A 23,251-nucleotide genomic window follows, 5' to 3' on the forward strand; every position below is an offset into this window, starting at 1 on the left:
TTAAAGTAGGGACCGCAGACAGGCTATCAAAGGCCTAAAATAACAAACAATAGGCTCATGGCAGCTTTACAGCGGTTACATGGATACACGGGCAGGCAGCTTGGTGGTCAGTGGAGGAGTATTTAAAGTAGGGACCGCAGACAGGCTATCAAAGGCCTAAAATAACAAACAATAGGCTCATGGCTGTTTTACATCGGTTACATGGATACACGGGCAGGCAGCTTGGTGGTCAGTGGAGGAGTATTTAAAGTAGGGACCGCAGACAGGCTATCAAAGGCCTAAAATAACAAACAATAGGCTCATGGCAGTTTTACAGCGGTTACATGGATACACGGGCAGCTTGGTGGTGAGTGGAGGAGTAGTGCAAGGAGTGTCTGTCCCAGTACTCCCAAAATATAAATAGATGTTAATGTCTCGCAAAACAACCAAAAAAAAAAAAAAAGGTGGCATACTTAGGTACAGGGGTGGGCTCATCTGCTGAGTTTCTGACATAGTAATTTGGCAGTAACTATTTAATGGTGCCAATATAGGACACAGACACAGACTACTTTAAGTTGCATCATAGATGTCTACAAATTTGTATTGTCAGTGCCAGACATTGAATGATGTCAGCGAATAGACTAAAGATTGGTGGAGCTGTGCGACATAATTTTGCACGTGGTAGAGCACAGTTTGAGCTGGGGGAGGGGGGAACTCTCTTGAGGCCGGCGGGACCGCCCCAGGGCCCCTCATGTTACAACGGTGTGTCTGACGTTGGGTGCGCACCACCACCGCCAGAGACACTACATTGTACTATGAGGGACCCAGTAGCAATGCCGTCAACCAAAAGCGAGCACACCCACCTCTTCAGACAAACAGCAGTCTCACGGGTGCTTGCGCCAAGTCGCGATACCACGGCCCCGTGTGGGGAGTTTGGCCATTTAGGGAGGTGTAAACATGTCGTATGCTGTACAATCAGCTGCAGCAAATTAGACATTAGAAAAGTAATTCACAGGCAAGAGCTTTTCATAGGAAAGCTAGGTGTCGGCCGGGCAAGGTGGGGCAAAAGATTTCGAAATCCAGTTGTGGTTCATTTTAATGAATGTTAGATCGTCAACATTTTGGGTAGCCAGACGAGTCCTTTTTTCGGTTAATATTGAACCTGCAGCACTGAATACTCTTTCTGATAGGACACTAGCTGCCGGGCAAGCAAGCTCCTGCAATGCATATTCTGCCAATTCTGGCCAGGTGTCTAATTTTGATGCCCAGTAATCAAATGGGAATGACGGTTGAGGGAGAACATCGATAAGGGATGAAAAATAGTTAGTAACCATACTGGACAAATGTTGTCTCCTGTCACTTTCAATTGATGCAGCAGTACCTGTCCTGTCTGCGGTCATAGCAAAATCACTCCACAACCTGGTCAGAAAACCCCTCTGTCCAACGCCACTTCTGATGTGTGCACCCCTAACACTCCTAGTCTGCTGCCCCCTGGAGCTCGTGTGAGAACGATCACGTGCGCTGTGTGCTGGGAATGCCTGAAGCAAACGGTCAACAAGAGTTGATTGTTTGGTTGCTAATATTAGTTCCAAGTTCTCATGTGGCATAATATTTTGCAATTTGCCTTTATAGCGTGGATCAAGGAGGCAGGCCAACCAGCAATCGTCATCGTTCATCATTTTCGTTATGCGTGTGTCCCTTTTTAGGATACGTAAGGCATAATCCGCCATGTGGGCCAAAGTTCCAGTTGTCAAATCTCCGGTTGTGATTGGGTGAGGGGCAGTTGCAGGCAAATCTACGTCACTTGTGTCCCTCAAAAAACCAGAACCCGGCCTTGACACGCAACCAATTTCCAGTGCCCCCGGGAAAGGTTCCGCATTAAAAATATACTCATCCCCATCATCCTCCTCGTCCTCCACCTCCTCTTCGCCCGCTACCTCGTCCTGTACACTGCCCTGACCAGACAATGGCTGACTGTCATCAAGGCTTTCCTCTTCCTCTGGTGCAGACGCCTGCTCCTTTATGTGCATCAAACTTTGCATCAGCAGACGCATTAGGGGGATGCTCATGCTTATTACGGCGTTGTCTGCACTAACCAGCCATGTGCATTCCTCAAAACACTGAAGGACTTGACACATGTCTTGTATCTTCGACCACTGCACACCTGACAACTCCATGTCTGCCATCCTACTGCCTGCCCGTGTATGTGTATCCTCCCACAAAAACATAACAGCCCGCCTCTGTTGGCACAGTCTCTGAAGCATGTGCAGTGTTGAGTTCCACCTTGTTGCAACGTCTATGATTAGGCGATGCTGGGGAAGGTTCAAAGACCGCTGATAGGTCTGCATACGGCTGGCGTGTACAGGCGAACGTCGGATATGTGAGCAAAGTCCACGCACTTTGAGGAGCAGGTCGGAGAACCCAGGATAAGTTTTCAATAAGCACTGCACCACCAGGTTTAAGGTGTGAGCCAGGCAAGGAATGTGTTTCAGTTGGGAAAGGGAGATGGCAGCCATGAAATTCCTTCCGTTATCACTAACTACCTTGCCTGTCTCAAGATCTACTGTGCCCAGCCACGACTGCGTTTCTTGTTGCAAGAACTCGGACAGAACTTCCGCGGTGTGTCTGTTGTCGCCCAAACACTTCATAGCCAATACAGCCTGCTGACGCTTGCCAGTAGCTGGCCCATAATGGGACAACTGGTGTGCAACAGTGTCATCTGCCGATGGAGTGGTTGGCCGACTGCGGTCTGTGGAAGAGCTGTAGCTTCTGCAGGAGGACGAGGAGGAGGAGGAGGAGGGGGTGCGAACGCCTACAGCCAACTGTTTCCTAGACCGTGGGCTAGGCACAACTGTCCCGAAATTGATGTCTCCTGAGGACCCTGCATCCACCACATTCACCCAGTGTGCCGTGATGGACACATAACGTCCCTGGCCATGCCTACTGGTCCATGCATCTGTAGTCAGGTGCACCTTTGTACTCACAGATTGCCTGAGTGCATGGACGATGCGCTGTTTAACATGCTGGTGCAGGGCCGGGATGGCTTTTCTGGAAAAAAAGTGTCGACTGGGTAGCTCGTATCGTGGTTCAGCGTACTCCATCAGGGCTTTGAAAGCTTCGCTTTCAACTAACCGGTAGGGCATCATCTCTAACGATATTAGTCTAGCTATGTGGGCGTTAAAACCCTGTGTACGCGGATGCGAGGATAAGTACTTCCTTTTTCTAACCAGAGTCTCATGTAGTGTGAGCTGAACTGGAGAGATGGAGATCGTGGAACTTGCGGGTGTGCCGGTGGACATGGCAGACTGCGAGACGGTTGGAGATGGTATTGTTTCCGCCGGTGACCTAGATGCAATATTTCCTCCTACAAAACTGGTGATTCCCTGACCCTGAGTGCTTTTGGCTGGCAAAGAAACCTGCACAGATACTGCCGGTGGTGCGGAAAATGGTGGCCTTACAGTGACGGAAGGGATGTTGCGTTGCTGACTAGCTTCATTGGCCGAGGGTGCTACAACCTTAAGGGACGTTTGGTAGTTAGTCCAGGCTTGAAAATGCATGGTGGTTAAGTGTCTATGCATGCAACTAGTATTGAGACATTTCAGATTCTGACCTCTGCTTAAGCTAGTTGAACATTTTTGACAGATGACTTTGCGCTGATCAATTGGATGTTGTTTAAAAAAATGCCAGACTGCACTCTTCCTAGCATCGGATCCCTTTTCAGGGATTGCAGACTGAGCTTTAACCGGATGGCCACGCTGTCCTCCAACAGGTTTTGGCTTTGACACGCGTTTTGGGCCAGATACGGGCCCGGCAGATGGAACCTGTTGCGATGTTGATGCCTGCTGTGGCCCCTCCTCCACCTCCGCTTCTGAACTACTGCCGCCTGCACCCTGTTCCCCCAATGGCTGCCAATCGGGGTCAATAACTGGGTCATCTATTAACTCCTCTTCGAGCTCGTGTGCAACTTCGTCTGTGTCACTGTGTCGGTCGGTGGTATAGCGTTCGTGGCGGGGCAACATAGTCTCATCAGGGTCTGATTGTGGATCAGTACCCTGAGAGGGCAATGTGGTGGTCTGAGTCAAAGGAGCAGCATAGTACTCTGGCTGTGGCTGTGCATCAGTGCACTCCATGTCAGAATCAACTTGTAATGGGCATGGCCTGTTAAGTGTTTCACTTTGTAAGCCAGGGACGGTATGTGTAAAGAGCTCCATGGAGTAACCCGTTGTGTCGCCTGCTGCATCCTTCTCTCTTGTTGCAGTTTTTGCTGAAGAGGACAAGGAAGCGACTTGTCCCTGACCGTGGACATCCACAAGTGACGCGCTGCTTTTACATTTACCAGTTTCAGAAGAGGAGGCAAAAGAGCTAGAGGCTGAGTCTGCAATGTAAGCCAAAACTTGCTGTTGCTGCTCCGCCTTTAAAAGCGGTTTTCCTACTCCCAGAAAAGAGAGCGTTCGAGGCCTTGTGTAGCCAGACGACGAAACTGGCTCCACAGCTCCAGACTTACGTGGAATATTTTTATCCCCACGACCACCTGATGCTCCACTACCACTACCATCATTACCAGCTGACAATGAACGCCCACGACGACCTCTTGCACCAGACTTCCTCATTGTTTTAAAAACTTAACCAAAGTAACTTTATTTGTTGCTGTCAAGCAACTTACACGGTGCGCTATAACTTCAGTATGATTTCAATATCCCTTAACAGGTTGGTGAGACCACAAGGAAAATCAGGCACAATGTTACACACTCTGTTTTCTGTGGCACCAAATCACAGAGATGCCACACACGCAGGAATGTCACTCAAACACAAATGTCAATATTAATCTCCCACCTTTTTTTTTTTTTTTTCCCCTCAGGGAGACTTTAGAAACCAAATAAGATAAATTGTTTTTTTCAGGGACAATTTAGAAACCAAATAATAATAAAAAAAAAAAAGCTTTCTATGGCCCAGTGCCCACTGAGTGAGAGATGGCACACACAGGAGTCAGGATAAGGAGTGGCACACAAGCCCTGAGGACAGTATTAATCTCCCACTGATGGATGTAGTGTTTTTTTTTTCAGGTAGATTTTAGAACCCAAATCAAGCAAAAAAATAAATAGGCTTTCTATGGCCCACTGAGTGAGAGATGGCGCGCACAGGAGTCAGGATCAGGAGTGGCACACAAGCCCCGAGGACAATATTAATCTCCCACTGATTGATGTAGTGTTTTTTTTTCAGGTAGATTTTAGAACCCAAATCAAGCAAAAAAATAAATAGGCTTTCTATGGCCCACTGAGTGAGAGATGGCGCTCACAGGAGTCAGGATCAGGAGTGGCACACAAGCCCTGAGGACAGTATTAATCTCCCACTGATGGATGTAGTGTTTTTTTTTCAGGTAGATTTTAGAACCCAAATCAAGCAAAAAAATAAATAGGCTTTCTATGGCCCACTGAGTGAGAGATGGCGCGCACAGGAGTCAGGATCAGGAGTGGCACACAAGCCCTGAGGACAGTATTAATCTCCCACTGATGGATGTAGTGTTTTTTTTTTCAGGTAGATTTTAGAACCCAAATCAAGCAAAAAAATAAATAGGCTTTCTATGGCCCACTGAGTGAGAGATGGCGCGCACAGGAGTCAGGATCAGGAGTGGCACACAAGCCCTGAGGACAGCATTAATCTCCCACTGATGGATGTAGTGTTTTTTTTTTCAGGTAGATTTTAGAACCCAAATCAAGCAAAAAAATAAATAGGCTTTCTATGGCCCACTGAGTGAGAGATGGCACTCACAGGAGTCAGGATCAGGAGTGGCACACAAGCCCTGAGGACAGTATTAATCTCCCACTGATGGATGTAGTGTTTTTTTTTCAGGTAGATTTTAGAACCCAAATCAAGCAAAAAAATAAATAGGCTTTCTATGGCCCACTGAGTGAGAGATGGCGCGCACAGGAGTCAGGATCAGGAGTGGCACACAAGCCCTGAGGACAATATTAATCTCCCACTGATTGATGTAGTGTTTTTTTTTTCAGGTAGATTTTAGAACCCAAATCAAGCAAAAAAATAAATAGGCTTTCTATGGCCCACTGAGTGAGAGATGGCGCGCACAGGAGTCAGGATCAGGAGTGGCACACAAGCCCCGAGGACAATATTAATCTCCCACTGATTGATGTAGTGTTTTTTTTTCAGGTAGATTTTAGAACCCAAATCAAGCAAAAAAATAAATAGGCTTTCTATGGCCCACTGAGTGAGAGATGGCGCTCACAGGAGTCAGGATCAGGAGTGGCACACAAGCCCTGAGGACAATATTAATCTCCCACTGATGGATGTAGTGATTTTTTTTTCAGGTAGATTTTAGAACCCAAATCAAGCAAAAAAATAAATAGGCTTTCTATGGCCCACTGAGTGAGAGATGGCGCTCACAGGAGTCAGGATCAGGAGTGGCACACAAGCCCTGAGGACAGTATTAATCTCCCACTGATGGATGTAGTGATTTTTTTTTCAGGTAGATTTTAGAACCCAAATCAAGCAAAAAAATAAAAAGGCTTTCTATGGCCCACTGAGTGAGAGATGGCGCTCACAGGAGTCAGGAGTGGCACACAAGCCCTGAGGACAGTATTAATCTCCCACTGATGGATGTAGTGTTTTTTTTTTTCAGGTAGATTTTAGAACCCAAATCAAGCAAAAAAATAAATAGGCTTTCTATGGCCCACAATTAGAGAGAGAGAGGTGGCACACCCAGGAGTCAAGACTGGCACACAAGCTGAAAGGGCAATATTACTCTCCCACTGTTTTTTTATGTATTTTTTTTTTTTCAGGGAGACTTTAGAAACTAAATAATATTAAACAAAGCAAAAAAATAAATAGGCTTTCTATGGCCCACAATTAGAGAGAGAGAGGTGGCACACCCAGGAGTCAAGACTGGCACACAAGCTGAAAGGGCAATATTACTCTCCCACTGTTTTTTTATGTACTTTTTTTTTTTTTCAGGGAGACTTTAGAAACCAAATAATATTAAAAAAAGCAAAAAAATAAATAGGCTTTCTATGGCCCACAATTAGAGAGAGAGGTGGCACACCCAGGAGTCAAGACTGGCACACAAGCTGAAAGGGCAATATTACTCTCCCACTGTTTTTTTATGTATTTTTTTTTTTTCAGGGAGACTTTAGAAACCAAATAATATTAAACAAAGCAAAAAAATAAATAGGCTTTCTATGGCCCACAATTAGAGAGAGAGAGGTGGCACACCCAGGAGTCAAGACTGGCACACAAGCTGAAAGGGCAATATTACTCTCCCACTGTTTTTTTATGTATTTTTTTTTTTTCAGGGAGACTTTAGAAACCAAATAATATTAAACAAAGCAAAAAAATAAATAGGCTTTCTATGGCCCACAATTAGAGAGAGAGAGGTGGCACACCCAGGAGTCAAGACTGGCACACAAGCTGAAAGGGCAATATTACTCTCCCACTGTTTTTTTATGTATTTTTTTTTTTTTTCACGGAGACTTTAGAAACCCAATAATATTAAAAAAAAACACAAAAAAATAAATAGGCTTTGTATGGCCCACTGAATGAGAGATGGCACACACAGGAGTGGCACACAAGCCCTGACTGAGGCCAATATTTTTCTCCCACTGATTGATGTAGTGTTTTTGTGTTGAGGTAGATTTTAGAACACAAATCAAGGAAAAAAATAAATAGGCTTTCTATGGCCCACTCAGTGAGAGATGGCACACACAGGGATGGCACTGTAGCAGAAATGCCAATCTTAATCTTCCACAAAAAAAAAAAAAACAGGGACTGTCCTACAATTACTATCTCCCTGCAGTAATCTAAGCCAGGTATGGCAGGCAGCAATAGGAGTGGACTGATGCACAAATTAAATAAAAAGTGTGGACAAACAAAAAAGATAGCTGTGCAGAAAGGAAGGAACAAGAGGATATGTGCTTTGAAAAAAGCAGTTGGTTTGCACAGTGGCGTACACACAGCAATACAGCTATCACGGAGCCTTCTAGGGCAGCCCAATGAGCTACAGCGCTGAGGGAAAAAAAAAAATGTAGCTTCCAGTGTCCCTGCACACCGAAGGTGGTGTTGGACAGTGGAAATCGCTACAGCACAAGCGGTTTGGTGGTTAGTGGACCCTGCCTAACGCTATCCCTGCTTCTGACGAAGCGGCAGCAACCTCTCCCTAAGCTCAGATCAGCAGCAGTAAGATGGCGGTCGGCGGGAACGCCCCTTTATAGCCCCTGTGACGCCGCAGACAGCAAGCCAATCACTGCAATGCCCTTCTCTAAGATGGTGGGGACCAGGACCTATGTCATCACGCTGCCCACACTCTGCATTCACCTTCATTGGCTGAGAAATGGCGCTTTTCGCGTCATTGAAACGCGACTTTGGCGCGAAAGTCGCGTACCGCATGGCCGACAAGCACAGGGGTCGGATCGGGTTTCATGAGACGCCGACTTAGCCAAAAGTCGGCGACTTTTGAAAATGAATGACCCGTTTCGCTCAACCCTACTCATCACCTCTCGTGGCCGTCTGTTCCACTCATTGATCACTGTCAAAAAGTTTCTTCTAATATCTAATCTGTGTCTCCTCCCTTTCAGTTTCATTTCATTGCTTCTCGTGTTTCCAAGTGCAAATGAGAATAATGATGATCCCTCTACACTGTGACAACCCTTCAAATATTTGTAGACAGCTATTAAGTCTCCTCTCAGTCTTCTTTTTTGCAGCTAAACATTCCCAGATACTTTAGTCGTTCTTTGTACGACATACTTTGCAGTCTGCTCACTATCCTGATCGTTCTTCTCTGAACTTGCCCCAATTTTTCAATGTCTTTTTTAAAATGTGGTACTCAGAACTGGACACAGTATTCCAGATGAGGCCTGACCAAGGAGGAGTAGAGGGGGATAAATACTTCACATGATCTAGACTCTGTTGACTCATGTGCAGTCTGTGATCTCTTAGTATACCCAAGTGTTTTTCACACGTGCTGTTGCTTAGTTCTATTCCTCCCATTCTGTAGATGTAATTTTCATTGCCCAGATGTAGAATCTTGCATTTCTCCCTGTTAAATGCCATTCTATTCGTTGTTGCCCATTGTTCAAGCTTATCTAGATTCTTCTGAACCCTTTCTCTGTCTTCTCTAGTGTTAACTATTTTCTGCTATATAAACCTGCAGTAAAAAACACACTTTCAACATTATTTTTGAGTTTTGATTTTGCAGTATTCATTCATTATTCTTTTGTCCCCTTATATTATATACTGCAAAAATACAATATTGCAGTGTATAGAACAAATCTCTGTCTCCTGAAGGAAGGAATACAGCCCCAGAACCACCATCAGTACAGAAAAAAAGCACCAGAACCACTAAAAGTACATGAATTCAGCACCAGAACCTCCATGGATTCATGTATCATGAATACAGCCACAGAGCCACCATAAGTACATGAGTACCGCCTCAGAACTACCATCAGCACATGAACACAGCCTAAAACCACCATCAGCACATGGATACAGCAACAAATTCATCATATCATCAGTACAAGAATACAGCACCAGAACCAACATCAGTACATGAATACAGCACCAAGCTTTTCACAATAATCAATTTTAATTTCAGAACCACCATCAATCAGTATAAGAATACAGAACCACCATCAGTGTATTAATACATCACTAATGCCAGCATCAGTACATTAATACAGCACCAAGCTTTTTACAGCAATCAATTTTAATTTCAGGTAAACCCTCACAACATACATTGGTATGACATGAACCTATAACTCCTAGTGTGTCCTTAAAGAGGACCTTTAACCATGTTAAACAGAACACATGATGTAATAGTGGCTTGAGACCTGAATAAAATGCTTTGTTTTCCTTTGCTTGTTTTTTTTAATTATTATTTTGTTTTTTATTTTGCCCTTCTATTGCAGAGGTTATAGAAAAGTATTTGGCACCTAATGAGTTAACAACCACTTGGACTTAACAAAAGTTATCAGATAGCTTTCACTGGGGGCTTGTACTTCTCCCTGTATGATGCTCACCAAGCACAAGCAGGCAGCAGCAGCAAAGTGGAAAAAGAAGATGCCCCCACCATAGTTTAGATCAGAATTCTCAGTGTGTCAGATTTAAGGATACAGCTCTGATCTCCTTGTCTCACCTTCTGAGCTGAGCTGAGTTTAGCTGTGTCATATTACAAGCTCTTCTATCAGCTCTCTCCTCTCATAGCACTGTCACCTCTGTGGTACTGACCCTTCCCCCCACACTGCCTGTCCAGAGATGACTAGAACATATTATTCGAGCACTGCCTGTCCAGAGATGACTAGAACATATTATTCGATCATATTATTCGATCATATACTATATACACTCACTGGCCACTTTATTAGGTACACCTGTCCAACTTCTTGTTAACACTTAATTTCTAATCAGCCAATCACATGGCGGCAACTCTGCATTTAGGCATGTAGACATGGTCAAGACAATCTCCTGCAGTTCAAACCGAGCATCAGTATGGGGAAGAAAGGTGATTTGAGTGCCTTTGAACGTGGCATGGTTGTTGGTGCCAGAAGGGCTGGTCTGAGTATTTCAGAAACTGCTGATCTACTGGGATTTTCACGCACAACCATCTCTAGGGTTTACAGAGAATGGCCCGAAAAAGAAAAAAAATCCAGTGAGCGGCAGTTCTGTGGGCGGAAATGCCTTGTTGATGCCAGAGGTCAGAAGAGAATGGGCAGACTGGTTCGAGCTGATAGAAAGGCAACAGTGACTCAAATCGCCACCCGTTACAACCAAGGTAGGCCTAAGAGCATCTCTGAACGCACAGTGCGTCGAACTTTGAGGCAGATGGGCTACAGCAGCAGAAGACCACACCGGGTACCACTCCTTTCAGCTAAGAACAGGAAACTGAGGCTACAATTTGCACAAGCTCATCGAAATTGGACAGTAGAAGATTGGAAAAACATTGCTTGGTCTGATGAGTCTCGATTTCTGCTGCGACATTCGGATGGTAGGGTCAGAATTTGGCGTAAACAACATGAAAGCATGGATCCATCCTGCCTTGTATGGAGCATCTTTGGGATGTGCAGCCGACAAATCTGCGGCAACTGTGTGATGCCATCATGTCAATATGGACCAAAATCTCTGAGGAATGCTTCCAGCACCTTGTTGAATCTATGCCACGAAGAATTGAGGCAGTTCTGAAGGCAAAAGGGGTCCAACCCGTTACTAGCATGGTGTACCTAATAAAGTGGCCGGTGAGTGTATATTCTTGATCCATATGGAATCCAACTTTTTTGTGCACCAATAGACTTGAATAGACAAGTCTCATCCAAAGTACGACCTCCTAAATACTGTGGTTGGCGTTCATAGGAGACTGTGATTTTTGCTCTACAGAGCAGTGCTGCAGTATTGCTATATAGTACATGTGATCAGACAATCGTAGGTTCTAGTCCCCTAAGGGCACTACAAAATGTATTGAAATTTTTTTTTTAAGTATTTAAAAATATGCAAAAAAATAAAAAAATATAAAAATTCAAATAATCCCATTCCCCCCCTTAAAAAAATAAAGAAATAAAAAAAATACACACAAGTGTGGTATCTCCACATCAGTAAAAGTCCTATCCGTCAAAATATAAAATGAATTAACCTGATTGGTAAACGGCATAGTGAGAAACAAAGAAACAAGTCAAAATGCCTGTATTTCATTTTTATTTATTAAACCAATAAAAAATTAGTATTTTTTATCACCTTGCTGACACACTGCAACAGCGGAGTAATGAAAATTATTGCCACTGCTAAATTGTCACACTTGATTATCTCTACCCAGATTGCACCAGTCGCACAACAGCTAGGTAAAGATACACTATTTAAACCAACAGAATATTAGTAGTTTTTCATATGGCCTTGCTGACACACTGCAACAGCGGACTAATATAAATTATTGCTACTGGCAAATTGTGACGTTTGCTTATCTCTGCCCGGATTGCGCCAGTTGCACAACTGCTAAAGATACGCTATTTATTAAACCAATAGAAAATTTGTATTTTTTTTTATATCGCCTTGCTGACACACTGCAACAGTTGACTAATGAAAATGATTGCCACTGATAAATTGTCACGTTTGCAAATCTCTGCCCAGATTTTCACATCAGTAAAAGTCCTATCTGTCAAAATATAAAATTAATTAACCTGATTAATCATATTGCCAAGTTATTTCCTGCAAACACAAAACTTTTTTTCACAATTTCACCTTACTTGGATTTTTTTTCTATTTGTCTACTACATCACATGGCAAAATGGACGGTGTTGTTAAAAGTACAATTCGTCCCACAAAACAATAAGCCCTCATATGGCTATATTGATGGAAAAATAAAAAAATATATGATGAAATAAGAGGAGGAGGAAGACGAAACCGCGAAAAAAATTTAAATCGTCATGTCGAGAAGGCTGTGTTTAATCAAAAATCATAGTTTAGCTGCCTCATCTATGTGTAGGGTGTTATCTAGGCTTCCAGCAATATAATAGAATTGTCTGTAACTCCGCTGCCCTCTAATAATTATGAGATGACTCTGCTGACCCCAACCCCGTCTATACAGTAAAGCTGACAATTGAGGTTTTTTTGCATTATGTCTGCTGAAAACTGCTCTGTTTCAGTAACTTTTTAACAAACTTTTTTTACTTTTCTGTGTGAACAATCTGTCACTTTCCGATGATGCATTCCTTTACTTTGCAGATTCCTCAATATTAATCTGACTGTAGTTATAATCGAGCATTATATTTCACTTTCCTCTTCCCTTAAACTTAAGTTCCTCAATAACCATTGTTGTTATAAGAACGAAGTGATTGTTTGTCATTTGGCAGCCGGCGACGTTGACTCTCGGCACAGAGTAAGAACGTTTATTCTGCCACTTTGTAACCGAAGCATATAAACGTATACAAGATGCATTAGTCGCTGACTACGTAAATATTTGCTCTGTGCATGTGAGTATTAGTTATCTTATTTATTATGTATCGCTATGTTATTTCAGTTATTTAATTATATCGGTGTCTGGACCGGCCGCCCCTCCTGACATTTGGGGTTTCTTTGTGGGGTCCTTACGTTGAAGTGGCCACTCTTTATCTGGATGCTGTATGACGCCACTTATCTGGAAGCTAAATGACGATATATGACTTTTTTATGGCATGTTTATGGAAGGTAATAAATCACAGAAATGGATACGAGAAACTTTTATGGAATGTTCACACGACTTTTTTTTAGATTTTCAAGCAGAAAGGAAGCATCGGCATTTTCGCCGTTTTTTTTTTTTATTTGTTCCGAAACATTTTTTTCTGCCATATCCTGATTCATTTAGTACACATTTTCTTAATCATTTTTTCTTATTATATTTTTTTTCCAGCGTTTGCTTTTTTTTCTTCCCCACTCACTTCTGTAAAGTATGGATTATCTTTCAAGCATAAAAAGACGTTAAAATGCTGAACGGCGAGTCGTTTTTATATAGAAATTAGGAAGATGAGCGAGGCTGATGAGATTAACATTTTCGGGGAAGTTTTTCAATGTGAATTGAATGTTTATTGTGCTGAGGGGACTCTGCAGACGCTAAAGCATAATGAACATGGGGTGAGAAAAAGAGCCACCTCGCTGCTTACCTGTGCCGCCATCACAGTTTGTTGTACGGTGCTCCGCGCGGCCTCTCGCATCTTCTTCAGCAATCTTCTGCCGCTGCGTAAACCTCATATACTAGTACTGCAACAAGCGCAAAGGGGTTAAAGAGTAACCATCGCTTTAATTTTTGTATTCATAAAGAAATAGCACATGCAAAAATGAGAAACATTCTAAAACATCTTATCAGATAAATCTGCTTCTTTCTCGTCTTGGACTGATCTTTCATTCACAACTCAGATGTAAAATATGTAAAATTTTTATTCAGTGAAGACAAATTTTCCCATCACTGAGATAGGAGATGACCGTTTGTGCTCGTAAAGTTCTATGGAGGAGGGAGGAGCTAGAGGTGACGCAGACATAGAGGGGAGGGGCTAGAGAAGACACATACATAGAGGGAGGAGCTAAAGGTGACACAGGCATAGAGGGGAGGAGCTAGAGGTGACACATACATAGAGGGAGGAGCTAAAGGTGACACAGGCATAGAGGGGAGGAGCTAGAGGTGACACATACATAGAGGGAGGAGCTAGAGAAGACACATAGATAGAGGGAGGAGCTAAAGGTGATGCAGACATAGAGGGGAGGAGCTAGAGGTGACACAGACATAGAGGGGAGGAGCTAGAGGAGACACAGACATAGAGGGGAGGAGCTAGAGGTGACACAGACATAGAGGGGAGGAGCTAGAGGTGACACAGACATAGAGGGGAGGAGCTAAAGGTGACACAGACATAGAGGGAGGAGCTAGAGGTGACACAGGCATAGAGGGGAGGAGCTAGAGGTGACACATACATAGAGGGGAGGAGCTAGAGGAGACACATACATAGAGGGGAGGATCTAGAGACAACACAGACAGAGGGGAGGAGCTAGAGCAGACACAGACATAGAGAAGAAAAGCTAGAGACAACACAGACATAGAGGGGAGGAACTAGAGGTGACACAGACATAGAGGGGAGGAAGTAGAGGTGACACAGACATAGAGGGGAGGAAGTAGAGGTGACACAGACAGAGGGGAGGAGCTAGAGGAAACACAGACATAGAGGGGAGGATCTAGAGACAACACAGACAGAGGAGGAGCTAGAGGTGACACAGACAGAGGGGAGAAGCTAGAGCAGACACAGACATAGAGAAGAAAAGCTAGAGACAACACAGACATAGAGGGGAGGAACTAGAGGTGACATAGAGGGGAGGAACTAGAGGAAACACAGACATAGAGGGGAGGAACTAGAGACAACACAGACAGAGGGGAGGAGCTAGAGGTGACACAGACAGAGGGGAGAAGCTAGAGCAGACACAGACATAGAGAAGAAAAGCTAGAGACAACACAGACATAGAGGGGAGCAACTAGAGGTGACACAGACATAGAGGGGAGGAACTAGAGGTGACACAGACATAGAGGGGAGGAAGTAGAGGTGACACAGACAGAGGGGAGGAGCTAGAGGAAACACAGACATAGAGGGGAGGAACTAGAGACAACACAGACAGAGGGGAGGAGCTAGAGAAGACACAGACATAGAGGGGAGGAGCTAGAGTCCGGCCCTGTAATCATGTAGCAGTACCACAATATTACAGCAAATACACACTAACTTATATTACAGTAGAACATACAGTACCGGGATATATTAAGGAGGAAAAGTAAAGCTGCAACATTTTTCAATCCCCTTACAACTGCACACTATACCGGCTGGAGATACGAAATCTGTGGACCAACCAAAAGTTGGGAGAAGGTGGGTATCTCCTGGTACGAGGCCGGGGGAACTAATGACCTCAGATTGGGAACTTGTGGACTGAGGACATTGTATGTTGGCCATCTACCTGGATTTGTTGTACAACCATGGATGTATGGAATAAAAAATAGTTGCATTGTTAACCTGCCTAGATCTTCACACATAGTGACATTAAAGATCTTTTAGGAAAGGTTGGAAAAGTGTATGTTTGAAGAAATCAAGGGTAAGCATTAGTGAGTGACTGTTCTTTACTCCATGAAACTAAATTTTGCAACTTTTTGAGCCAACCCAACTCTTTTCTTTAAAACTAGATGTAATTTAGCAAAACTCAAGTAAAAAATGTATCAATTCATAATTTTGTTGCATCTTATTGCAGCGAGCTTTGGGTTCAAGACTGGAGAGAGGATCACCAATCTTGATAAATTCCACTTATTAGTTTTTACCTGATCGGAGGGACCCCAAGGCTGTCAGCTCTGACCAGACCAGCTACATCAAGTCATGACCGACTTCTGAGTCCTCCTCACAAGGCATGAGCGGACCCGTGGAAGCTCAGGTTCTGGTACCTGACCGAATTTTTTGACCAAAGTTCGATTCAGGTATCAGAACTTTATCTGAACATGAACATGAACCAGAACCGCTTTGAAATGTTTGGGGACCCGAACTTCAGAGCTGGAGAATTATCTCTATCTCCTCCATGTACTTCCCTCGAAACTCTGAACATTAAAACAGAATTCCGGGAGAACTCCGTGTTCGGAGTTCAGCACTGGATGGTACGAACCCCGAACTTTAGAGTTTGGTTCCGCTCATCTCTTCTGCTGACACAACGCTGCAGACACTCCGAGTCTCTCAATCAGAAACAGATTGCCAGAGCAGGACCTCCACCTAAAAGAAGTATATGCCGGAGGTGCCTGAGGCTGCAGCACGTTGTCTTCTGCTCGGAGTGCATCTCACTGCTTTGTAACCACAGACGTTTTCTGCAGGTAGAGTCGCTATCACTTGGAAGTTGTGTCGCAGTTAGGCATCATAGTTCTGTTCTGACTCAGTTCTTTCACCTGTAGGATTCGATGTAGTCATCCTGAAGATCATGGCGTCTGATTATGGCTGCACCACTTCCTGTGTGCACCGAAATGGTAGCAATAAATTATATGTTATGCAATTGATACAGCATCTACCCACACGTTTCTCACCCAATGGTAGTCATGATGCACCCTGCACACATACAGGTGATACTTTTCTGATCCAGGTCAGATATTGCGTGCTAAAACACTGAATGGCCACTTTGTTGGTTATGACCATCTAGTAGATCCGATCCACAGCAGACTATTGCCATACCATGAGTACATTCCTCACACCACCAATACTCCACCTCAGGAAGAGGTCATCCATTCACGGTGATTGCCCTGATTATAGAAACGTGGTGCAGCATAAATCCAGATCCTTTTCTGCTGGATCCATCTCTTTCTCCACTCCTCAGTGATGCACTTTTTGCTCTTTTGCTTACTGGAGTCTCTTTTCTTTTGGTGCTAGAATTGGTTGTTTGATGTATTAGGCAATCAGTGCTAAGGAAAGACGAGCTGTGGGTTCTGGCACTGTAGTTTGATACCACAGGTGGAGTCAGGTTCAGTTTCCTTGACAGTTTTCTGCCGGTTTATTCAAATCCTCTTCTTACTCCTTGCATCAGAACCATTCTTCATCTACACATATGCGCTACTCTGAAAGTGGATGAATCGCTTGATCTGACCGGCTCCAGTTCCCTTGTGGTCCTACAGTGCTACAGAGGCAAAGCTGCTTCTTTATGGGCCAACAGCTCGGCCATGGTGCCAGCTGAAACTGTCAATCATCAGGAGCACACTAGCCCCCTGGTAAGCAGGAAGCCAGGAGGCAGTGAAGCGGTGTGCTCTTGATGAATGACAGTTCATAGCTGCAGCATGATTATGCCACTGGTCCAAACTGTGCACTCTCCAATTTTTCAAGCAGAGGCAGATTTGCCATGGTGCCAGCTAAAACTTTCAACCATTAGGAGTGCACTAGCCCCTTGTAAGCAGGAAGCCAGGAGGCAGTGAAGCAGTGTGCTTCTGATGATTGACGGTTTGGATCCGCAGCAGTCTGGGGGACAGTTGCCCAGAACCAATCAGTTTGTCAGGGAGACACAACTCCCGCTGCCTGAAATCGTCAGGACAATTGAGTGACGAGTGCTTCCACTATTAGGCCAGTTATTGGGAACTCACAGTGAGCATATGGTATATACACCTTCGATTCCAACACATGGAATATACATATTGTAAGGAGGCTAATGTCCATATAGTTGATGGGAGGTATGTGTCACAGAGATGGCTGCTCTCAGTGATGTAACCCGGAGCATTTTCTCTAGTACACGTAAGCACTAAGAGGTTTGTTTGGTTCCCCTGGTACCGTGTTGCGGGTAGCTATGAGAGATGGGCAGGTCTGGCTACCCACACTATATAATGGAGGTTGTTGTTTGGCACATGGTCTGTGTGTTGGGGAGGGAGAAGGCCTCCTGTGTTTTTGGCTCCAGACCAAGCTTGAGAACTGGACACTAACACAGCCTCGGTGTCCACAGGCCTGACGGAGCAGAGCCCTGCTATGGACATTTTGTGTTGTATTTGCCTGATCTATAGGCTGTTTATTTTCTGTTTTGCTTCTGGGGTTTATGAAGCAATAAACCCCCCATTAACTTTTAAAGGAACAAGCCTCCTGTTTTCATATATATATATATATATATATATATATATATATATATATATATAGGCAGCCCAATCTCCAGACCTGAACCCCATTGAAAACCTCTGGAATGTAATCAAGAGGATGATGGATAGTCACAAGCCATCAAACAAAGAAGAACTGATTACATTTTAGTACCAGGAGCGGCATAAGGTCACCCAGGAGCAGTGTGAAAGACTGGTGGAAAGCATGCCAAGACGCATGAAAGCTGTGACTAAAAATCATGGTTATTCCACAAAATATTGATTTATGAACTCTTCCTGAGTTAATCTATAGAATTCACCGCACTCTCTTTAGATAAGTGTCAAAATTGTGATAGTTTATTCAACCTGAATTAGATTGGGAGCACAACAGAATATTACAGCATATGCGATTGTAATCGCATATGCTGTAATATTCTGTTGTGCTCCCAATCTAATTCAGGTTGAATAAACTATCACAATTTTGACACTTATCTAAAGAGAGTGCGGTGAATTCTATAGATTGCTATTTAGGACCTTGGGTCCATTACACCAGCACCTCATCTTATTGGGCTGAGTGCACGCTAAAATAACCCTCTTCCTGAGTTAAAACATTAGTATTGTTGCTTCTAAATGATTATGAACTTGTTTTCTTTGCATTATTTGAGGTCTGAAAACACTGGAGAGTTTTTTCATTTTGACCATTTTTCTTTGCCAGAAAAAAAATACAAAATTTATTGCTGGGAAATTCGGAGACTTGTTGTCAGAAGTTTATAGAATAAAAGAACAATTTACATTTTACTCAAAAATATCTCTATAAAGAGAAAAATCAGACAAATTGAACATTTTGCAGTGATCTCTTAATTTTTGCCAGAGCTGTATGTCTTGCTGAGCACATGGTCTCTCTAAGAAGTTCAGACAAAACTTTTTTTGGAAACAAACATTTCCAAAAACAACGTAAAAAATTACCAGTCGGTCAAGAAATTTTTCTCACAATGCTCCTTGAGAAATATATGCAAAGAAGTTCCTCTCTGAAAGGAGAAGAGTCTGGGGAAATTCAGGAAAGTAAAATTGGATTTTTTTCATTTTAACCTTCACTTTATGGGAGGATTTTATCCGGTAAGGACGCCCCTGGAAATTGGAACCAATTATATTGATAAAGGTAAAAAAAAACTAAAAATAATTAAGAGTGAAAAAGCAAAAAGTGCACAAGATGACAGAAGGGGGAAAAAAGGAAGCACAAAACAGGAACTCTTCCTCTATTATGCAAGACATGGCTGTGCTAACAAGAAAGCCAGGGGCATAAGTAATAACGTTGCGTACACTTCCCCAACAAACCCTTGACTGTCCATGCAAATAGCAAATCTCCTAAAATAACATACACCGATCCATCAGTGAGCTGTCCTGCATTGCACCCATTGATATGAATAGATATTGTGTCATACTTCATTTCCCCTGCGGAGGCAGTGTGAGGAAACTGAGCACTTACTGCCAGGCTTACCCACAGATTAGAGCTAGTAACAGGTGGTATTGCAGTGGGAAAGATGTTTAGCTCCTTTCCTAATGTATTTTTGTAAGCTTGTACTGATATACAGACCGTGTAAAATCTTGATGCAAAATTATGTTGATTTTGCATCACTCAGAGATGAGTGAATAAATTCACAGGACACTGATCCAGTGGCCATTCAATGGCTGCCGGACAGGAGCCCTACGGATATTCTCCAACCTGCTGGCATCCACGGCTCCTCTTAAGCTTGGGATCTTTTGTGTATCATGTCGCAAAGATGCTGTTGAACTAGGCAGGTGATCAAAAGTGGAGATGCGGGATATTGGAAGGTAGGGGGCTCCTGGCAGGTCTCCTTTATGGCGGTTATGGAATATTGACCTGGCCGGTGGAGTGAGAAGATCTGAGTTTAATAAGAAAGCGGTGGGACAGTATGTGACAGAGTACCCCAGGAGCACCTTGGATCACAGAGTGGGAAGAGGATGCCTGTGTGTAATGCTGTCAAGTTCATAGAATCAAAGAATCCTGTAATGGTAGAGTTGGAAGGGACCTCCAGGGTCCTCGTGATCAACACCCTGCTCAATGCAGGAGTCACTAAATCATCCCAGACAGATGTCCGTCCAGCCTCTGTGTGAAGACTTCCATTGAAGACAAACTCACCACCTCTCGTGGCAGCCTGTTCCACTCATTGGTCACCCTCACTGTCAAAAAGCTTTTTCTAATATCTAATCTGTATCTTCTCCCTTTCAGTTTCATCCCATTGCGTCTTGTGTTTCCATGTGCGAATGAGACTAATGATGATCCCTCTACACTGTGACGACCCTTTAGATATTTGTAGACAGCTATTAAGTCCCCTCTTAGCCTTCTTTTTTTGCAGCCAAACATTTCCAGTTCCTTTAACCATTCCTCGTAGGACATACTTTGCAATCTGGTCGCTCTTCTCTCAACTAGGAGTGTTGGCTCGAGTTTGCAAATAAGTACAAAAAGTGGACGGTAGAAGATTGGAAACGTGTGATTTGGAGCGATGAGATGAATGTCAATAGACTAGGCTGATATGTGCATAGGTCTGGAAGAAACAAGTGACAAGGGGATAATGGATCGAGAGATTAAAGGAACTTTCAAGTTCGGTGGAGGAAGCCTGATGATATGGGGTTGTTTCATAGCCATAGATGTTGGATACTTGACCAGAATCGTTGGTGGTTTCAATGCTATATGTGAGAATCCTACAAGATGAGTTACTTCATACACTTGAGTATTATGGTACAAAAAGGATGACATAGTGTTCCTGCAGGACAAGACCTGAAGCATACGGCGAGATTGGGGAAGGAATGGGTCAATGATAATGAAGCAGAGGTGCTGATTGTCCCCAGAGTCCCCAGACCTCAACCCAATCGAACACTTGTGGGTAGAGGTGAAGAAACAGCTGTATACAGACCAAGTGAGGTAACCAGTGTGCAACAACACGGGGAAAGTGTAGAAGAGACCTGGGATCAGATTTCAGTCTACACACATTTGATCTGATCGAGAGCAGCCTAGAAGGAATCACGCAGTGTTAAAAGCCAAAAGTAGATTTACAAAATAATAAAAATAAAAATTTAGATCTTTAGGAGCAAAACAGTAACAATGCTGTGACATGACAAATTTTCATTAGCACTTTGTAAGATAGCGGTATATGGGCTCAACAATCTTGTTTTTTTATGGATCTGGGAAAAGGCACTAGAGCTCGGTGGTTACGGATCTGGGATAGGACACTGGAGCTTGATGGTTACGGATCTGGGATAAGGCACTAGAGCTTGGTGGTTACACATCTTGGATAGAGCACTAGAGCTTGATAGTTACGGATCTGGGATAGAGCACTAGAGCTTGGTGGTTAAAGTTCTGGGATAGAGCACTAGACCTTGGTGGTTACAGATCTGGGATAGAGCACTAGAGCTTGATTGTTACGGATCTGGGATAAAGTACTAGAGGTTGGGGGTTACAGATCTGGGATAGAGCACTAGAGCTTGACAGTTACGGATCTGGGATAGAGCACTAGACCTTGGTGGTTACAGATCTGGGATAGAGGACTAGAGATTTACAATTCCAGATATGGGATAGAGCACTAGAACTTGGTGGTTACAGATCTGGGCTAGAGCACTAGAGCTTGATGGTTACGGATCTGGGATAAAGCACTAGAGCTTGGTGGTTACAGATCTGGGATAAAGCACTAGAGCTTGACAGTTAGGGATCTGGGAGAGGGCACCAGAGCTTGGTGGTTACAGATCTGGGATAGAGCACTAGAGCTTGATGGTTACAGATCTGGGATAGAGCATTAGAGCTTGGTGGTTACAGATCTGGGATAGAATACTAGAGCTTGATGGTTACGGATCTGGGATAGGGCACAAGTGATTGGTGGTTCGGCTCTAGGAAACAGGCACTAGAGCTTGTTTGCTACGGATCTGGGATTGGGCAATAGAGCTTGGTGGTTACGGATCTGGAATAGGATACAAGAGCTTGGTGGTTACAAATCTGGGATAGGGCACCAGAGTTTGGTGGTTACGAATCTGGGATAGGACACAAGTGATTGGTGGTTTTGGCTCTGGGAAACAGCTACTAGAGCTTGTTTGCTACAGATCCGGGATAGGGCAATAGAGCTTGGTGGTTACGGATCTGGGATATGACACAAGAGCTTGGTGGTTACAGATTTGCGATAGGGCTCTAGAGCTTGATGGATACAAATTTGGGATAGGACACAAGTGATTGGCGGTTTCGTCTCTGGGATACAGGCACTAGAGTTTGTTTGCTACAGCCAAGGTTCTTTTCCGTGTTGCCAAATGATATAACAGTGACCCGACATCTTTGTTTTATCAATAGAAAAAACTTTATTTATAAGTCATATAAAAACAAAAAATGCAATATAAACAGATAAAACACATTAAAGAGTGACAAAAATGAACTCTTTTTTTACATTATACAAAAGCCTTCATTAGGCCTAATATACACGGATGTCTCAGCACTGGATTACTGCACCATTACTATGACACCTGTGTGCGTAACCATAGTTTTTACTTCAGAAATCAAAAGATCATGTGAAAATATGTAACTTTGTAATATATGTTATACTTTCACCTCTTACATTGATCCTTGACTCTCAGTTCAGGGGTAAAATCTGTATTCAATGAAGACAGATTTTCCCATTACTGAAACAGGAGATGGCAGTTGGTGCTTCCATGGATTCCATGGAGGGAGGAGGAGCTAGAGGTGACACAGACATAGAGGGGAGGAGCTAGAGGCCACCGAACTTTAAAAGCACCAACTGTCATCTCCTATCTCAGCTATGGTTGCTCTTTAATTCTTGTAGAGAGCCAAAAGCCCTTTGGTTGAGCGCAGCTTAATGTATTTTATCTTTTTATGTTACATTTTTTGCCTTGTTTTTATAACTGATATATACATTTATTTTTATTAACAAGACAAAGATGTCTGATCATCTTTATCTCGATGGGCAGCACTAAATAGAACCTTGGCCTTTTACATTATGTTGAGATAGGAGCTCACTACACAAAGCAGTCGTAGGACTACTTGTCCACAGGGGGACCAAGGGCCAAGTACTCCTCCTCTTGTCAGACCCTCTAGGGAAGGTCCACTATATTGGGAGCCAAGGTGGAAAGCTCTGACTACTAGGGAAGATATAGAGATAGCCCAATGTAATTGCACCAGACGTGGAG

General features: G+C 43.6%; 1 protein-coding gene across 3 annotated transcripts in view; it reads left to right on the top strand.

The window, feature by feature from the left end:
• FYB1 (FYN binding protein 1) overlaps positions 1-23,251 on the top strand; it is a 139,004-nt gene that overhangs the window by 29,877 nt on the left and 85,876 nt on the right. Inside the window, exon 1 of one of the 3 annotated variants that reach the window (XM_077281486.1) lies at positions 12,788-12,938. The exons of the other annotated variants lie outside the window; for them this stretch is intronic. The gene's annotated coding sequence lies outside the window, so the exon portion shown is untranslated. Of the gene's footprint in view, positions 1-12,787; positions 12,939-23,251 lie in introns of those variants that run through there. 3 annotated transcript variants of the gene reach the window in all.

This window comes from Ranitomeya variabilis, chromosome 1 (assembly GCF_051348905.1).
Source record: "Ranitomeya variabilis isolate aRanVar5 chromosome 1, aRanVar5.hap1, whole genome shotgun sequence".
Lineage (NCBI taxonomy): Eukaryota > Metazoa > Chordata > Amphibia > Anura > Dendrobatidae > Ranitomeya > Ranitomeya variabilis.